Source organism: Ambystoma mexicanum, chromosome 13, assembly GCF_040938575.1.
Source record: "Ambystoma mexicanum isolate Mex_15411 chromosome 13, UKY_AmexF1_1, whole genome shotgun sequence".
Lineage (NCBI taxonomy): Eukaryota > Metazoa > Chordata > Amphibia > Caudata > Ambystomatidae > Ambystoma > Ambystoma mexicanum.
The window spans coordinates 739859988-739877102 of NC_090938.1; positions in this window are offsets into that span (position 1 = coordinate 739859988).

Sequence of the window (17115 nt, forward strand, 5' to 3'; positions counted from 1 at the left end):
GTCGCCGCGATCACCGTTGGAGCAGGAGCTCCGGTGGGCTGCAGGAGCAGCATCGCGCATCCATCCCACACCAGCTGTGTGAGGTAAGCCTGTTGGCTACTTCCCCGACCGCAGCGCGATCGATTTGATTTCCACTTGAATTTTGATTATTCTTAGCGCCTACAGCGCGGTAATCACCTACACCACTAGCCCCGTGGCTAGTGTACCATTTTTACCTAAAACACAAGCTAATGTGCCCGAGAGTACAATCCCACCATCAGCCCACACGCGGCCTGACCCGCTCCAAGATGGCGGCTCCTTGCTTCAGATCGGCAGCCACAGCCTGAAGCTGCACTGCCTACCGTCGCCCCATTGGCTGAGGCTCCCTTCTTGGCCACCAACCCACGACCGGAGGCGTGAGCCGGCCCACCTCCAGGAAGGCCCGCTACAGCAAGGCCAGTGCCTGTCCAAGCCTGTCCTGGCCTTCCAAGCCTTCCGCCAGAACCCCTGCCCAAGTAAGGCCCTACTCCCGGCGACGCAAACCGAAGGTACTGTACCTTGCCACATGCTGATCCACCTATAAACCAAACCACACTCTTCCTGATGCACTTGCATTACCGACATTTACCCTGAGCGGAATCCCACTGCATAGCCTACTAGCTCAAGAAATTGAACTTAGCATGTTTGCACCACCTGCCGGACATGCCTACCAGTTGAAACTAGCTTTGCTGCACTTCCGCACTGTGTATTGTGTGATACCTGACACTTGAATCTAATGTGCTGCACTGCTCTTCTATCTACTGTGTGATACCCAACATCTGAATCTAGCTGCACTCCATTCTGCACTGTTGTACCTTGAGGTGCTTGACACCCATACCTACCTGCACCGCATTATGCTCTGTCTTACTACCTGCTACTCGCTATTCCGCACTATTGCTAGAATTTGAACCTAGGTAGGCTACATTAGCCGTTACTATCTACCTACACACTGCATCTTACCCATTATATGACCTAATCTAATCAACAAAATGTTCCTCCCAGGAATTTACTCAATACTGTAGAGGATTATTCTCCATTTTATCACATCCACATGCCCGCCTAGCTTTGCCGCCAACACCATCAGCCCAGGCATCACCTCACCCCTCCTCGCAGAGCCGAGCACCACAATCATGCCTCCCCAATTCTCTCCTCCATGCCTCTCAGACAGGCTCACCAGACTACGGTCCAGACTTCCCAAATTACACGAGCCCCGAGCTAGGGACCCTACCCAATCAAAACTAACCAACCGAACCTCCATTATTACCTGCGCTAACCTCACGGTAAAAAAACTTAAACCCAACTCACTCAATACTACGACCACTAAAAACATAGCGCTCAAGACAGCGACTACCCTCACCAAAACCACTGCCCCACCCCTGAAAGGTGCTCATCAACGCACGCTCCATAATTGCCCATGCCACGGATATCGCTGACCTCATCCTAGCTGAGGATCTAGACTTTTTAGCCATAACAGAGTACTGACTCCACGCAGCCACAGGCCCAGCCCTCTCCCTAGCCATCCCCAATGACTACACCATCATCCGAGCAGATAGAAAGGAATCCAGAGGCGGAGGCCTGGCCATCATCGCCAAAACCCACCTCAACATCAGATTCGATTCTGCCACACACCTCCCTTCATGTGAATCACTTACAGCGAAGTTGCCCACTGCTAACTCCCAAACGATATCCATTCACCTACTCTACAGACCGCCCGGACCACTGGGATCTTTCGAGGAAGACCTCAGTGCCACCCTCACCGACAACCTAAAAAACTCCTCACAATGCCTCCTCCTAGGAGATTTCAACCTAGGTTACAAAGACCCCAAAGACCACCAGGCCACCCTCATCAATAACACTTTGTCTGAACTAGGCTTCACACAAAAAGTATCTGGCCCCACCCATAACAAAGGGAGAACCCTTGACTGGGTTGCAGACTACAACTGCGCCGCATTTATCACTAATAACTCTCCCCAATGCTGGTCAGACCATCATCTCCTCTCCTTCTCCCTCGAAGCCTCGAGCCCCACAACCAACATGGCGCTAGCCGCAGCCATTCCCACTAGAAGCAAGAAAAACATTACAGTGGAAAAACTGATCCCCCTTATCCTCCCTGCACTCAACCAACTTCCTGCTTCCAACCCCTACGACCTCGTAGAAGGCTACAACAATACAATGCGCACAGCCTTAGACGCCATTGTGCCATTAAAACTAAGAAAATGCAAACCTAAAAAGCACCTCAACCAATGGTTCTCTAGCCACCTTAAAGAGCTCGACTGGAAAAACGTAAACTAGGAACAAGTCTGGAGACAGTCTCCCACAGAACACAACAAGTTACTGCTCAACAAAATAACGGCCAAGTACAAAAAAGAAATCATAGCGGCCAAACAAGAATCCTATAACCAGAGAATTGCACAATCCAACTCCAGTACCAAAGAGCTGTTCACAATTATCAAAGAACTGGAAACACCAGTGTTAATTCCAGATACCTGCGTGAAGAACAAACAATGGTGCACTAGCGTCCAAAAGGCACTTAACAACAAAGTCACAGGTCTCCAAACTAAAATTAAAAACAAGAAGGACTCTCTCACCATTCCAACCAACCCCACTAACACCCCCCTATACCCTACACCCAACATTGCTCGCTTCAGCTTCTCCAAAGTCTCTACTCTCGAAGTGGAAAAAATCATTCTCAGCCTTAAACCTTCCAACTGTAAGGGCGACCTCTGCCCCCCCACAAATCATTAAAGATGCAGCAAGAGACCTCTCGCCATTCATCACCAGACTCATCAACACATCATTCTCCTCAGGAACAGTCCCCAGCAACCTCAAAGAGTCCTGGGTCCTCCCCCTCCTTAAAAAACCCTCCCTTGACCCTTCCATCCCGACCAACTACAGACCCATCACCACTGTCCCATTTCTGCTCAAGATTCTAGACAAAACAGCATACCAATAAATCCAAAAACACCTTGAAATAAACCACCTCCTAGGCATGCGTCAATCAGGCTTCAGACCCCAACACGGGACTGAAACGGCCCTCATTGATCTGAAAGCCCAAATAGACTCCCTTACAGACAACGGGAAAACTGCACTATTACTCTTACTAGACCTCTCCGCGGCGTTTGATCTAGTTGACCAGAAAATCCTATGCAATCATTTAGACTCAGCAGCCCACTTCTCCCAAGAAGCCATCGGCTGGATCGAGTCATTCCTCAGCAACGGATCCATGCGTGTCTTCTCCACCTCTGCCGCTGCCGACCCCATCCCCATCACATGCGGAGTTCCACAGGGCTCATGCGTCTCCCCCACTCTGTACAACGTGTTTACGAAGCCCCTGTTTGACGATCTAGATGGCCTGGGTATCACCTACACTAATTATGCCGATGATACACAGATCCTCATCCCGCTGACGGGAGACTACAACCAGGATTTGGCCTTGGTGAACAAGGTGTACCTCATCATCCAGGCATGGATGGCTTTGCACAGTCTATGCCTGAATGATGACAAGACTGAACTCATCATCCTTGGTTCCACCTCTAATCTTACCAAACTAGACCACAACTACTCCAACTTCATCATAGACGGGAACCCGATCAAGGTAGGTAAAGAAGTGAAAACTTTAGGAATATATCTCGACTCCTCCCTAACCTTCCACAAACAGGTTAGTTCTATGGCTTCCTCCACGGCCTACACATGTAAGCTTATAAGAGCAGCCAAACCCTTCTTATCCACCCAGAGCTGCATAACACTAGCCAGAGCCTTGGTACTATCTAAACTGGACTACTGCAACGCCCTCTACGTAGGAGCCAGCAAGCAAATTACCAACAAAATTCAGACGCTACAAAATAATGCTCTCAGAGCAGCGCTCAACATCCCCAGAAAAGAACACATTTCCAGCATCAGGAAATCTCATAACTGGCTCAGCACATCAGACAAAATCCTGCTGAAAGTAGCATCACTAACCCACAAGTGCCTGAACAACGCTGCCCCACGATACCTGGTAGACAGAATATGCAAATACACCCCCAATAGACCTACCAGAACTTCCAACGCTAACTTGCTCATAGTTCCCAGGTTCAAACGTGCCAAAATGGGCGGCAAAAGCTTCCAGGTGAAAGCACCCCAACTTTGGAACGCCCTACCACCATCCCTCAGGACTCCCCAAACCTACACACACTTTAGACGCAACTATATCCAATGGATAAAGAACAAGGACCTCTAATACTTCCAACCTCTAACACCAAACTGCCGCAATCCTGCAATGTATGTTTATTTGTAAATCTTATAAATATCTTTTGTATCATAGCCCTCTTGATAACTGTACACATTTATTGTCACAATGTAACACTGTAACAACAGTGTAATAATAATGTATTGTATAAGCAACCTGTAACCAAGCTTTGAATAACCGTGCTGCTCATGCGCCCTCATACCCTCGGTTCTGGTGCGCAATACAAATGAATAAACTAAACTAAACTAAACTAAATGGGAACGTGCACGTATAAAATAGCCCAGTCAGACCAAACACAGAAAGTCCACTTATATCACATTAACCTCCTAAAAGAATGGAATGAAAACCAGTCAGCTACCCATGCCAAAGTACTAGCCTGCCCTTTTTCTGAAGACATAGATAACTTTGACTTAATTCCACCCGAGTTATCTAGCCAACAACGAGAAGATCTAAAAATGTAATAGTCTCATTCCCTGATGTATTCTCAGAGAAACCAGGAAGAGTAAAAGGTACATATCATTATATTCAAACACCTAGAGACAAAGTAGTTCACCTAACTCCTTATCGTCTACCAGAGGCGCGTAAACAGGTAGTGATTGAGAAAGCCAACTAAATGTTGAAGGCTAATATCTTAGAAACTTCCTCAAGACCATGGTCCTCTCCTATCGTGTTGGTCACTAAACCCGACCGGTCCTGGAGATTCTGCATTGACATCCGTCAAGTCAATGCCATATCAGACTTTGTTGCCTTTCCCATGCCACGCATCAATGACCTAATTGATACAGTAGGAACAGACACCTACCCTAGATTTAACAAAGGGGTACTGGCAAGTCCCCGTAAATGGGCCAGATAAGGAAAAAACAGTGTTTTTAACACCCCTAGGGTTATTCCAGTTTAAAGTCCTCCCTTTCGACCTACATGGTGCACCAGCTATGTTCCAAAGTCTTATGGATAACCTCCTACAGCCCTATTCGGACTTTTGTAGATCTTACATTGACAATATCGTCATTTATAGTAAGACCTGGGAAGACCATCTCTTCCATCTTCATACCATCATGAAAGTCCTTAAGAGTGCTGGTCTAACTGCAAATCCAGTTTAATTCAGACTAGCCCAATCCGCCGTGAAATATCTTGGATTCTTTGTAGGGAACAGAACTGTACAGCCCCAACATGAAAAAGTAAATGCTGTCTACGATACCCCAACTCCCAAGACCAAAAGAGACCGTAGAGCTTTCCTGGGGTTAATAGGATATTACCGTAGGTTTATACCCAACTATTCGGATAAAACAGCATGATTGACAGACAAATTTACAAATGCTAAACCCCAGAAACTTCAGTGGAGCGAGGACGACAAGGCATGATATAACTTCCTAAAGCAAACAAAACCCAATCCTAAAGGTAGTCGAAGGAGTTTGTGTTACAGACGGACGCCTCCCTTACAGGGTTAGGCGCCGTCTGTCGTAAATTTGTGATGGACTAGAACACCCCATACTATACACCAGTCGCGAGTTATTCCTACGTGAGAAAAACAACTCTGTGGTGGAACTAGAGGCCCTAGCCATCAAGTGGCCCATTAGCCATCTCAGGTACTATCTATTAAGAAGTAAGTTCACTCTGGTTACCAACCACTCGCCCTTAAACTGGATTAGCCAACGCAAAGAGTCCAGCCCTCGGGTCATGCAATGGTTTCTAAACATACAACCCTATTGTTTCATGGTGGAACACTGTAAAGGAAAAGGCCAGGGAAACGTGGATTTTTTTCCCTGTTCCCCTGTGAAACAAATGTGGCTACATCGCATGGAGGAAGGGTATCTCTAGCTAGTCACCAGGGATCTGTCATCCAGGTGGCCAGGACACGGCCATCGCTATTGGATCCAGTTCCTGGGTCTAGACCAGAGAGGTAGGATCACCTGAATGGGGGGTCCTCGGGGAGTGGGACACTGACGAGTGAGACGAAGTATCCCCCTTCCTTTGACACTCTTTCCCCATACTCTCATGTAGGACATTCAAAACCCCTGCCCCCACTCCCTTTTCCGACACAAACACTTTTGCACAACACAAAGGACAAAGGACTAACACCAGATCTGTTTACTTGACTTGTCCCAATACAGGGGCAGGCAAAGTAAGGCAATTGATCATAATCACGCACACCTGATGGCCCTTTCCCTTCCCTACAGGGATAAAAGGTGGAGCCCGAGAGCACAGTATGAGCATGGCAGGCAGCACAATGGCACAACTGACGAGGCGCGGCTGTTCAAAAGAAGGAGAAAGGCGTCAGTTATCGAGATGGAGGAGCAGAGTGACCTTGCCATTTTCGTCCTAGGCCTGCAGAACTTTCATGGAAGAGAGCCTAAGACTGAAGAACAATAGTGCAAGTGTCTTGCAGCAGATGTCAACGGTACATGGGGCAAGCCTACGCCAATAAGCAGGAGCGAGGGAAGCTCCCGCGACCGTGGTACCGGCCTTGGCTCCAATGAAGAAGAAAAGCCAAGCGGTCCATCACAGCCGGTGAGTCGAAGGGGAAAACAATATGAACCGAGCTGGGTGGAGTGACAATCACAGAGTGGCAAGTTTGAACCAAGTTCTAAGAACTGTAAAAGAACTGTAACAAATATTAAAGTGCAGGAAACCGGCATCACGTTGGTGGTAAGTCAAGAGACTTTGGTTAAGCCCAATATGAGAGAAAATACAGCTACCAGCAGGCTGTGGGAGAGCCAGCGGAATAGATCAAAGTGGTCATACTGAGGGTCAAGCAAAATTCCCTGTACAATCGAAAGACTTTGATCTACAAACTAAGTGAAAGAAAGGGAAGTGAATCTCACAGTGAGAAGAAATGAGGGAAGCAAATCCCAAGAGGGGCAAAGTCTAAAGCCCCAAGAAACAATGTGTTTTTTAATTGTTTAAAAATACATTAAGAATTGTGTAATATGATACAAGAAGGGTCAGCTCCCAGAAGAGGGGGACCAAGGAGTGAAGCCATCACCCTATGTGAAACTGTGATAAATAATTGAGAAGGGTCAGCGCCCAGAAGAGGGGAGCCCAAGGGTGAACCCATCACCCAGCAGATCTTGGAAACAAGCTTTTAATTTGTTAACAGAACTTTTGTTTTGATACATGAAAATGTCTGGTCCTCAAATGCAAGAGACTTTCAAGTGAAACGAGACTTGACCATCAATGTCCTTAATAGCTGAAAGCGCTAGAGGCGAGAGTGTATCCTGAGAGCTGCCCTTAGAACTGTCGTCTCAGGCTGGAGAAGTTCCAGACTGTACTGTACTCCAAGCTCCCATCTCCTCCCGTGTACAAAACGTGGGGAACGGAGTCCCAGGCTACTGCATCCTGACATATTATTTGAGAAAACCTCTTTTCTTTTCTTGACTATCTTGCACCCTTTTTATTATTAGTTGGGAGGTTTGGCAATAGGTTTCTTAGTATAGGCACTTTTATTTTGACACAACGCCACTAGGACTGCCTAATTTTCAGTTGCTGGTCGATGCTTGCTCCCATCTTAGATTTAGGGTTAGAGTAGGTGTTTTTCCAACCTGGATATCGCATTTCATTGTTCAGTAAACACCCTTGAACTGTGATTACTTGTGTCTTTCTTACTTGTTGTCACCATGAGTACCTCACATCTCTTAGCTTTTCACTGGGATGAGTATGATGTAGCCAATGACAATTTTCACTCTTCTGGTTATTTGGTCTCTCACTGGGACGAGTATGATGGGCCCAGTAGTGATTCTCACTCGTCTTATCAGCTTGTATTTCACTGGGACGAGGATGATGAACCCAGTAAAGATTCTTACTCTTCTTCTTAGGTTGTATCCTACTGGAACGAGTATGATGACTCCAGTTATTATTTCCACTCTTCTTCTCTATTTCTATCTCAATGGCACAAGTATATGTTGCCCCAATGTGTTTCTCCCTCTCCTTGAAATGTGTGTTCACCTGGGACAATTACAATTATTCCATCCGTTATATTTGTTTTTCTCACTATGACTATTATGACTATGCCAATCAGATATGATATGATATGGCATTTATAACCACCTCTGTCCTCGGCCCTCCCGCTCTCTCCTTTACCGTTCTTTGTACTGGGGCTGTGTCACTGGATTGGCATTCTCCTTCTTAATTTCTCTTTCTCTTGTCAGGATGGCTCTTGCTGTCAGTTCACTTTCCTCTTCCTGCACCTTCCAGCGTGCGTCTAGGTGAGGGGTCTTAGCTTTGGTTAAGGGTTTCTCTCTCTCCCCAGTCCAGCAACCACTCCCTCTTTGTGCATCCCTCCTGGGACAGGATTCAACTTTGCAGGCTCTCTATAGCTTGCTCGTTGAACAGGGCGGCTGTGACAGCTTTTCCCTGTGTTCATCAGAGTTGCTCCAGAAGCTGGTTTGAAGCTCCCGGGTCTCTCTCTGGCATTCTCTCTCTCCTCCCACTTTTATGTTGCTGCTCTGGGGATTCCCCAGCCTTTCCTGGAAGTCCTTCCTCTGTGTCTTAGTCATATTCATTATGACTCCATTGGTTTTCTTCATCTCAGTACCAAGCAGGTACTTCACTTCACATAAAACATCACAGAAGCTGATGTATAAGTATTCTTCCTGTTTTCTCCCAACAGGGTTCACATTGTTGGGTTGCTGAGTGAGTTGGGAAGGAAGTTCCTTATCGTTACAGGAGTCCTTGCCCCCATGGCGGGAGTCTCTCCCGGTGAAGTCCTGCTTGCCTCTAACCCTACGGAGGGTATCGCCTAGCGGGCTCATGGAAAGGCTCCCCCGGGGGAGAAGTGACTGAATCCCATGATTCGTCACATAGAATACACCTGTTGTGTGCTGATGTTCAAAGGAAGGAAAGGAGTATATGCCACAGACGCTGGCAATTCCATTTTAAGGTGGCATGAACAGAGAAGTCTTAAAACTAAAGTAGATTAATGGCGAACGGACCAAGTATACTTGGTAATGGTGAAATTCATCAATTACATTTTGTACCTACACAAAGAAACACTGAAACAGAACAACGGAATGCTCACAAAATCATATTAAAGAAGAGCATGCCTACATTAAAGCACAAGGTTCGGCCTGTTCAGGTCATAGCAAGGAAGGAGTTACAAACCTTACTCAATGACATGGAGGCCGAAGGAGTAATTGAACCGGTTGAGGCAACTAACTGGCTTAGCCCAGTGGAACTCACTAAGAAGGAGGAGACAGGGAAGCTCCATCTGTGTGCTGACGTCTCCATGATAGAACCAAGGAACGTACGGTGTTCATTACACCATTCAAAGTGTACCAATTAATATGCATGCCTTTTGGCCTTTCATCAGCAGCGTCAGTCTTCCAATGAACCATGGACAAAATATTGAAAAAAGTCAATAAAGTGGCATACTTTCAAAATGACATTCTATTGTTTGGGGATACCTCGGAAGAGCACAATTGAACGCAGCAAAATACTCACCAAATTGAGCAATGCAGGGGTGCGTCTACGCAAAGTAAAGTGCTGTTTTGGAGTCAGTACTGTGGAAAACTTGAAATTTTAAATTTCTGGGAAAGGTATCACATTGAAGGAAGACCAGGTGGGAACCATTAGAGAAGCATCAGACCCTGAAGACAAAGATCAACTAAAATAACGTATGGGGTTATCTGAATACTACGCAAAGTTTATCAGAAACCTCTCGAGCAAAACAAAGCCAAAGAGGAATCTAATTAAAAAAGGGGTACCATCGGCCACCAGGGGGCGCACGGATGGTGTCCTCCTGCGTGTGAGCTCCGTCCCCGTAGGTCTGCGAGGTGACCTGAGCCCCCACCCCGCGACCCCCCCCCATGGTGAAAACAGCAGAGAATAGTACATCGGAATACACCTGCACCATCCTGGAGAAAAAACGATCAAAATCGGACCCGTGAAGCCCAAGTAAACTTCGAGTGAAGTTCTTCTCCGGAGACGGCACGAAATCGAAAGCAAACTGGCCGGACCAGCGAGCGGGCCCCAGCAGAAGAGCGACGCGCACCCCATGAGGCGCTGACCAGCGAGCCTCCCCTCGGCCCTCAGAGCTATCCCCCTGAGGTGCCCCCGAACGGAAAATAAGGAAGGTCCCGCCGAGAGGTAAGCTGCGCCTTCCACCATACGTAGTCCACATTGTCCGCTGTGACCGCGGCCTACGTGCAGGGACCCGGCCCTCAAAGGGACTAACTGGGAGGCGCGCTCTGGGGCTACCATAACTTCTTTGAACACCTACAACGCACGTTACCACATGCAAAATGGAGAAGCACGGGGCGAGGTGAATCCCAACAACGTACAGTCTTCTACCGGCAGGGATCCTTCGGACTGAGGGTAGGGCCCCCGAAACAGGGCGTGTACCTCCTCGGATCCCTGGTATTGATTGGAATTGAGACCAAGGAGGCAACTTCCAACCTTGCCCCCATGCCAGGGACCCTGCATATTACGAAGGTTATCTGCTGGAGCGTGTCACCAACAGGGCGAGCACATCACTGCTAACAGACGACTAAAAACCGTGTGGGGTCGCAGCGCAGTCTCAGGGGTAAGCCCTCACGTCCTACCCTTGCCTGCCCAAACCCGAGACTTTGAGGTGAGGCACCCAAGTATATGCAGGCCAAAATAAAACTGGCTAGTTACGCTTACGCTCCCTCCACCCACACACTCATCACCCCAAGATGGCGACGGAACCCGTGGCACACGGAGAGACAGCAGCCACGAAAGGTGACATAGCGGCCCTCCAGATCGAGATAAAGAATATGGGGGCCAATATAGACGGCAAGATTGACAAAATCACCCAATGCATAGATAAAATTGAGGACAGGTTGGAGGGGGTAGAAAACAATCAAGCCACCATAGATACTTTGGAAACACAACTCGAACACAGGATCACGGATCTCGAACAGCGGGAAGAGGAATACAGACTTAAGATGGATGATCTGGAAAATCGGGAGAGGTGGAATAATTTACTCTTTTTTGGGATCCTGGAACAGGATGGGGAGACGGAGGAGAGCCTGAAAGCAACACTTCATGATATCATCAAAATCTTGGCAGCAGATGATGAGATTGGTGAACCAAGAACAGAACGGATCCACAGAGCGGGTGGCCCACCTGAAGGCCCGAGATCGGTCCACGCCCGCTTCCACAGATACCAGGACAAAGCAAAGATTAACCAGAAGGCAAGGCGTGGAGGCGTGATCACGCTCAACGGTGCCCAGGTCACCATATATCAAGACCTATCTGCCATGACATTGGCGCTGAGAAGGATGTGTGGCCCCCTGACAAAATGGTTGAAAGAGCGGGATACCCGATATCGGTGGGGATACCCCTTCTCGCTCTCTTTTGAACATGATGGCACGAGAATCAGACTACATTCGGAGAGGGAAATAAAGGCCTGCATCTCCAATCTTGTCGATCCCCGTGAACGAAGGGAGGATGAAAACACTCCAAGAATCGAATAACGAGATTGGAAACTCCGGGGACCTAAGAGGCAAGGAGTCAAAGGGTGAAGAAAGTTTCAGAGAGGTAACAACACCCCGGAGGGGGACAAGTGAGCTAGATCGGCGGCAGCTACCTTGACACTATGAGTATGTTTGAGATAAGGGCCACTTTCGGCCCAACACTAAAGTTATTTTCGATGGTTGTACGTTGGGGTGAAAGAGGGGTTGGGGGGGGCTCAGATTCATGTGGTGTTTATTGTTAATTAAAGGACTGCGCGACGATGGTCCCCACTGGTGGTTCTCTGCTAGTTCAGTGAATCCAACTGGACCTGCTCGGACACCGACGTATGGGGGGGTGCGTGGGAGGAAGAGGGAGGGATCTACAAGACAAGGGGGAGGGTACAACTACTACAGAACTTTTACTCGCTGCTGGGATGGGAAAGACACTAAGATTGGTTGAGGGTACGGAACACAAGATATGGCCTACTAAGAGGTTGTTAGTCCTACGGCATAGCTCTTAACTCACACGCTTTTGGCGGGTGTCACCGCCTTGTAAAGGGCTGACTCACCCGCCAACCCTCCTGCACGCCCATTCATTCCAATGGGCGTCTCACCCGCCAAAAACAAAATCGGGTGATTTCACCCGCCTTTGCACTAGAAATGGTTGAGAGCTATGCCTAGGGGAATTCCGAAGTGCTAACATTGATATCCTACTCTGAAGGGGGAGGAGAGGTCTATTCTGGGGAAACGTTTCAGCATAGAGTTTTGGGGCTCGGGAGCATTGCGAAGAGGGGGAGTGGGAATCCTTATCAGAAAGGGACTTGATTTCCATGTCTCCAAAACCTGGTCAGATGCGGAAGGGCGAGCTTTGCTAGTTGTGGTGACTATTGGGAGGGTGGACGTAACGATTGCCACAATCTACTCTCCCAATGTAGGACAGCTCCGATTTCTCTCTAAAACTGTCCCCAAAATAATGTTGGAAGCCACCGGCCATATTATACTAGGAGGAGACTTCAACCTATGGGCAGATCATGAGGAAAGCGAGACGCCCAGACGTCGATGTTTCTGCGAGAGGAGAACGCAATGAGTTCACAAACATGATGCAGGTCTATGCGCTAGTAGATGCATGGAGGATGAGGCATCCTGATGAAAGAGGGTATACATTTTATTCACCCCCACACAGTACTTTCACCCGAATAGATTACATCTACCTTTCACGAGAACTGAACAACGCCACCTCACACTCAGGGATTAGCCCGATAACGTGGTCCGACCACGACATGGTCACAGTCGATATAAAGTGGGAACATCTACCAGTTAGGGGTGGGAAGTGGAGATGTAATGAGGCCCTATGGAGAGACCCCATCTTCAAAGAGGAACTCGAAACAGAGATCAAAGAATACTTTGAAGCCAACAATACTGGGGAGGTCTCTAAACAGAGTGTGTGGGAGACGGCCAAGGCAACCTGGAGAGGGATCCGCATACAGGAGGGGCTCGGAAGAAAAGGGAAAGAACCCTTATTGAGAATAAGCTCCGGAGTGAAATATGTCATCTTGATAGAGAAGCTAGGGTGGGGGACACCACGGACCCTGATAAAATCCAAGAGGCCAGGAAAAAATGGGAAGAACTCTGCCACCTAAAACGTGGTCAGATAGCACATAGGCTACACCTACTGAAGCAGAAATTTTATGAAAAGGGAGATAAGGCTGATGTGCCTCTAGCGGCTAGACTCAGGATGCAGCGGGCAGAACGTAGGGTGAAAGAAATTACAGACCCAACCCCTGACCAGACACAACCTATGCCCCCATACCAGAATTGTTCGCAAATTTCTACGAGTCCCTATACACTTCAGAAGTAGATCCACACTCACAAGAGATAGACAACTACCTCGGTAGCACTGCTCTTCCGAAAGTTGCAAGCGCTGACTCGGCCCATCTTGAATCCCCCATAACTGAAGACGAATTACACGAGGCGATCAAACGACTTACACTGGGCAAATCCCCTGGCAAAGACGGATTCACTGCCGGCTTCTATAAAACCTTTTGTACCCTCCTGGCTCCATTCCTGACCACCCTATTTAATGAAATCCTTGACACAGGGATTGTCCCTGACTCATTCGCCCGAGCACTCATATCAGTCATACCCAAGGAAGGCAGAGACCCCAAATGTTGTGGATCATACCGCCCCATATCCTTGCTCAAACCTGATGCCAAACTTTACACAAGAGTCCTGGCAGCCAACCTAGAGGTCCACATGACCCATCACGTCCATCCCGACCAGGTAGGGTTCATAATTGGACGACAGGGTGCAGACACCATGAGAAAGACTCTCCATTTGGTTGAAGCCTCCCAAACTATGTGCAATGATCCTGCCTTACTCTCCATTGATGCTGAAAAAGCCTTCGATCGAGTGGAATGGGGCTTCCTTGCTGCAGTCCTCCGTGCTGTGGGAATAGGGCCGAAATTTAGAAGGGGGATAAAAGCAGTCTACACCGCTCCTAAAGCCTCAGTGTCTGTCAATGGGGAATACTCGAGATGGTTCGAGCTGAAACGTGGTACCCGGCAGGGATGCCACCTATCGGCCATCCTCTTCGCCCTCTCTGTGGAACCCCTGGCCCAAAAAATGCGACAGGATACTCAAGTAACAGGCATGCGTCTAGGGGACGAGGAATACAAAGTAGCGCTATATGCCGATGACCTACTCCTTCATGTGACGAACCACACTACATCCATTCCCAGGGCTTTGTACCTCTTAGACGAATACGGCCAAGTATCCGGGTTCAAGGTTAACAAAGCTAAGTCCATCCTTTTCCCCTTACAGGGATCAATGGATACAAACACGGAAAGATACCAGTCCCTGGGCCTTATGATTGAACACGAAAAAATGAAGTACTTAGGCATACATGTCACAAGATCACTAAAAGATTTATATGAAGTCAATTTCCCTGCGCTCCTCCAGAAAGTTCACGCAGACCTCACCCGATGGGATAACCTAACCATTTTATTATCGCCTTCTTGACTTTGACGTGGCATCTGAATGGGGAGCATTTGAAAGGGGTATAAAAATCTCGGGAGGCAGGTTGGGGCGTTTAAATGCGATAAAAATGACCTGCCTCCCGAGATTTTTATACCCCTTTCAAATGCTCCCCATTCAGATGCCACGTCAAAGTCAAGAAGGCGATATTAAAATTCCTATGGCAAGGGAAAAAGCCCAGAATTGCGTACTCCAATTTGACATTACCAAAATACAAGGGTGGAGTGGGTCTCCCAGACATCCAAAAATATTACGAGGCAGCCCAATTACGTATTCTTATTCCCCATCTTCGTAACCAAAAAACACCCCAGTGGATTGCTATGGACAATCACTACCTGTCCCCGGCAACAATCTCCGAATAGCTATGGTGCCCTAGGAATAGGGTACTGAAAAGATCTAAGACACACCCGATGTTTGTAACCATATGGGATATATGGCGAGAGAGTAGGGATATGGAAAAGATTACCACATGGCCATCGCCATTAAGTCACCTCTGGTCACCGGGCATGAATGACCAGATCCCCAATTTGGAAAGGTTTCAAGCTTGGTATGAGGCAGGCCTGGAGAGGGTGGGACAACTCCTAAAGAAGGACTCCTTCATTGCACTCCCTGAACTAGAGGAGGCACTCGGAATAGGCACACTGTTGCTTTCCACTTTCTGCAGATCAAGGGTGTATTGTCAAAACCAGAATGGAGGGAAAAGCTGAGCAGGGAACTTACCCCGTTTGAAACCATACTCGACTCCAGGGCGGAAACGAAAGGGTTAATATCTGCCTTCTATAAAACACTAATGGAAGCGGGAAAGGGCTCAACAGAACCGCTTAGGTTAAAATGGGAAAGGGACATGGGCGAAGACATCGACTCAGAAATATGGGATAAGTTATGTAGGACAGCACCCAAGGCCTCGATATCATGCCAATATAAGTTGCACTCGATTAAATTATTGAATAGGTGGCAATATGACCCGCACAGGCTCTCCAAGAGGTATTAGTCATCTAGTCCAGTGTGTTGGCGGGGATGTGGGTCTGCGGCAGATTACTGGCACATGTGGTGGAGTTGTCCTCAGGTCAAAATATACTGGAATGAAGTCCTGGGTTGGATTAAGGATCTAGATGGGATCCAACGAACAGCGGACCCCTACTTTATCTTATTTGGTCTCGAGAGGATCGAGGATGAATTGGGAAGGGTCACAGACATAGCTGCACCACTGTTACTAGCCACGAGAGCTCTATTGACCTCGAAATGGAAATCCCCTGTAACCCCCCACAGAAAAAGAATGGGTTAATGTGACCTCCAATATGTGTATCATGGAAAAAATCACGGCATCTATACACGGGAAAGCCACGCAATGTGACATCTTATGGTTAGAGTTTGTCAACAAATATATGCCCGGAACAGCCCACTAACGCCTAGCGAATGACCAATGCCATGAGTAGTGAAACATCATGATAACCTCCCGAACAAGGTTGGCCTCAAGATCTGACAAACCTATCAACCAATCCGCCAAACGCTAGACAGTACATCCCAAGGCGGCAGCTTATAAAGTCTTGTGGGGTGGAGGGATGGAGGGAGGGGGGAAATGGGAGAAGAGCGACCAATGCTTATTGACATTGTAAAGGGGAGTTAACTGTTGATAGAACGAAATGCAAGAATTTCGCTGATATATGAAACTAAATCTCAACCGTGCTTTCTATTTGACTGTAATTCCTGCTTTCTTGTTATGATTGTTAACTTTGGTTGTATAAGCTGTAATCTTTTTGATATAAACTCCAATAAAATTAAGTTAAAAAAAAAAAAGGGTTACCGTTCCGATGGACAGGTTTGCCACATATCGTTCGAGTGGATCAAGAGGACATTAAGAATGCACCCTGCATAAAACAATTCAATGATCACTTGGTGACAAGTATCACATTGTATGCCAGTGCATATGGCATAGGTGCTACCCTCACCCGACAGAAGGGCCAGGATGAAATAATTGTGTCTTACGAAAGCTCTGACATCAGCCGAGTCCAACTACTCGGTAATAGAATGGGAAATGCTGGTGTGTGATGGACTGCACAGAACTTCAGCTCCTGTTTGTGGGGAAGGCATTTCCACCTTATCACAGATCGCAAGCACTTAGTCAACATTTTGCAACCCGGAGGCCTTAAGCCATCTATGCCTAGATTAGCATGCCTAGTGGCTAAAATACAGGGGTACTCATTTCAAGTACAGCACACCCCGAGATGGACGAAAAAACAGACAGACTGCCTGTCTCGACTCCCTGCGCCTTCCGGTCGTTTTCCGACAGATGTCTTGAATGATGAATGCATAGTAGTATCTATTCAACATCTTAGAGAACATGGTGTTGGCTCCCTTGACAAACATACGTGGATGTACCAGGACATGGAGGTTCCTGAAATGGAAACGCTGAAAATGTTTTCT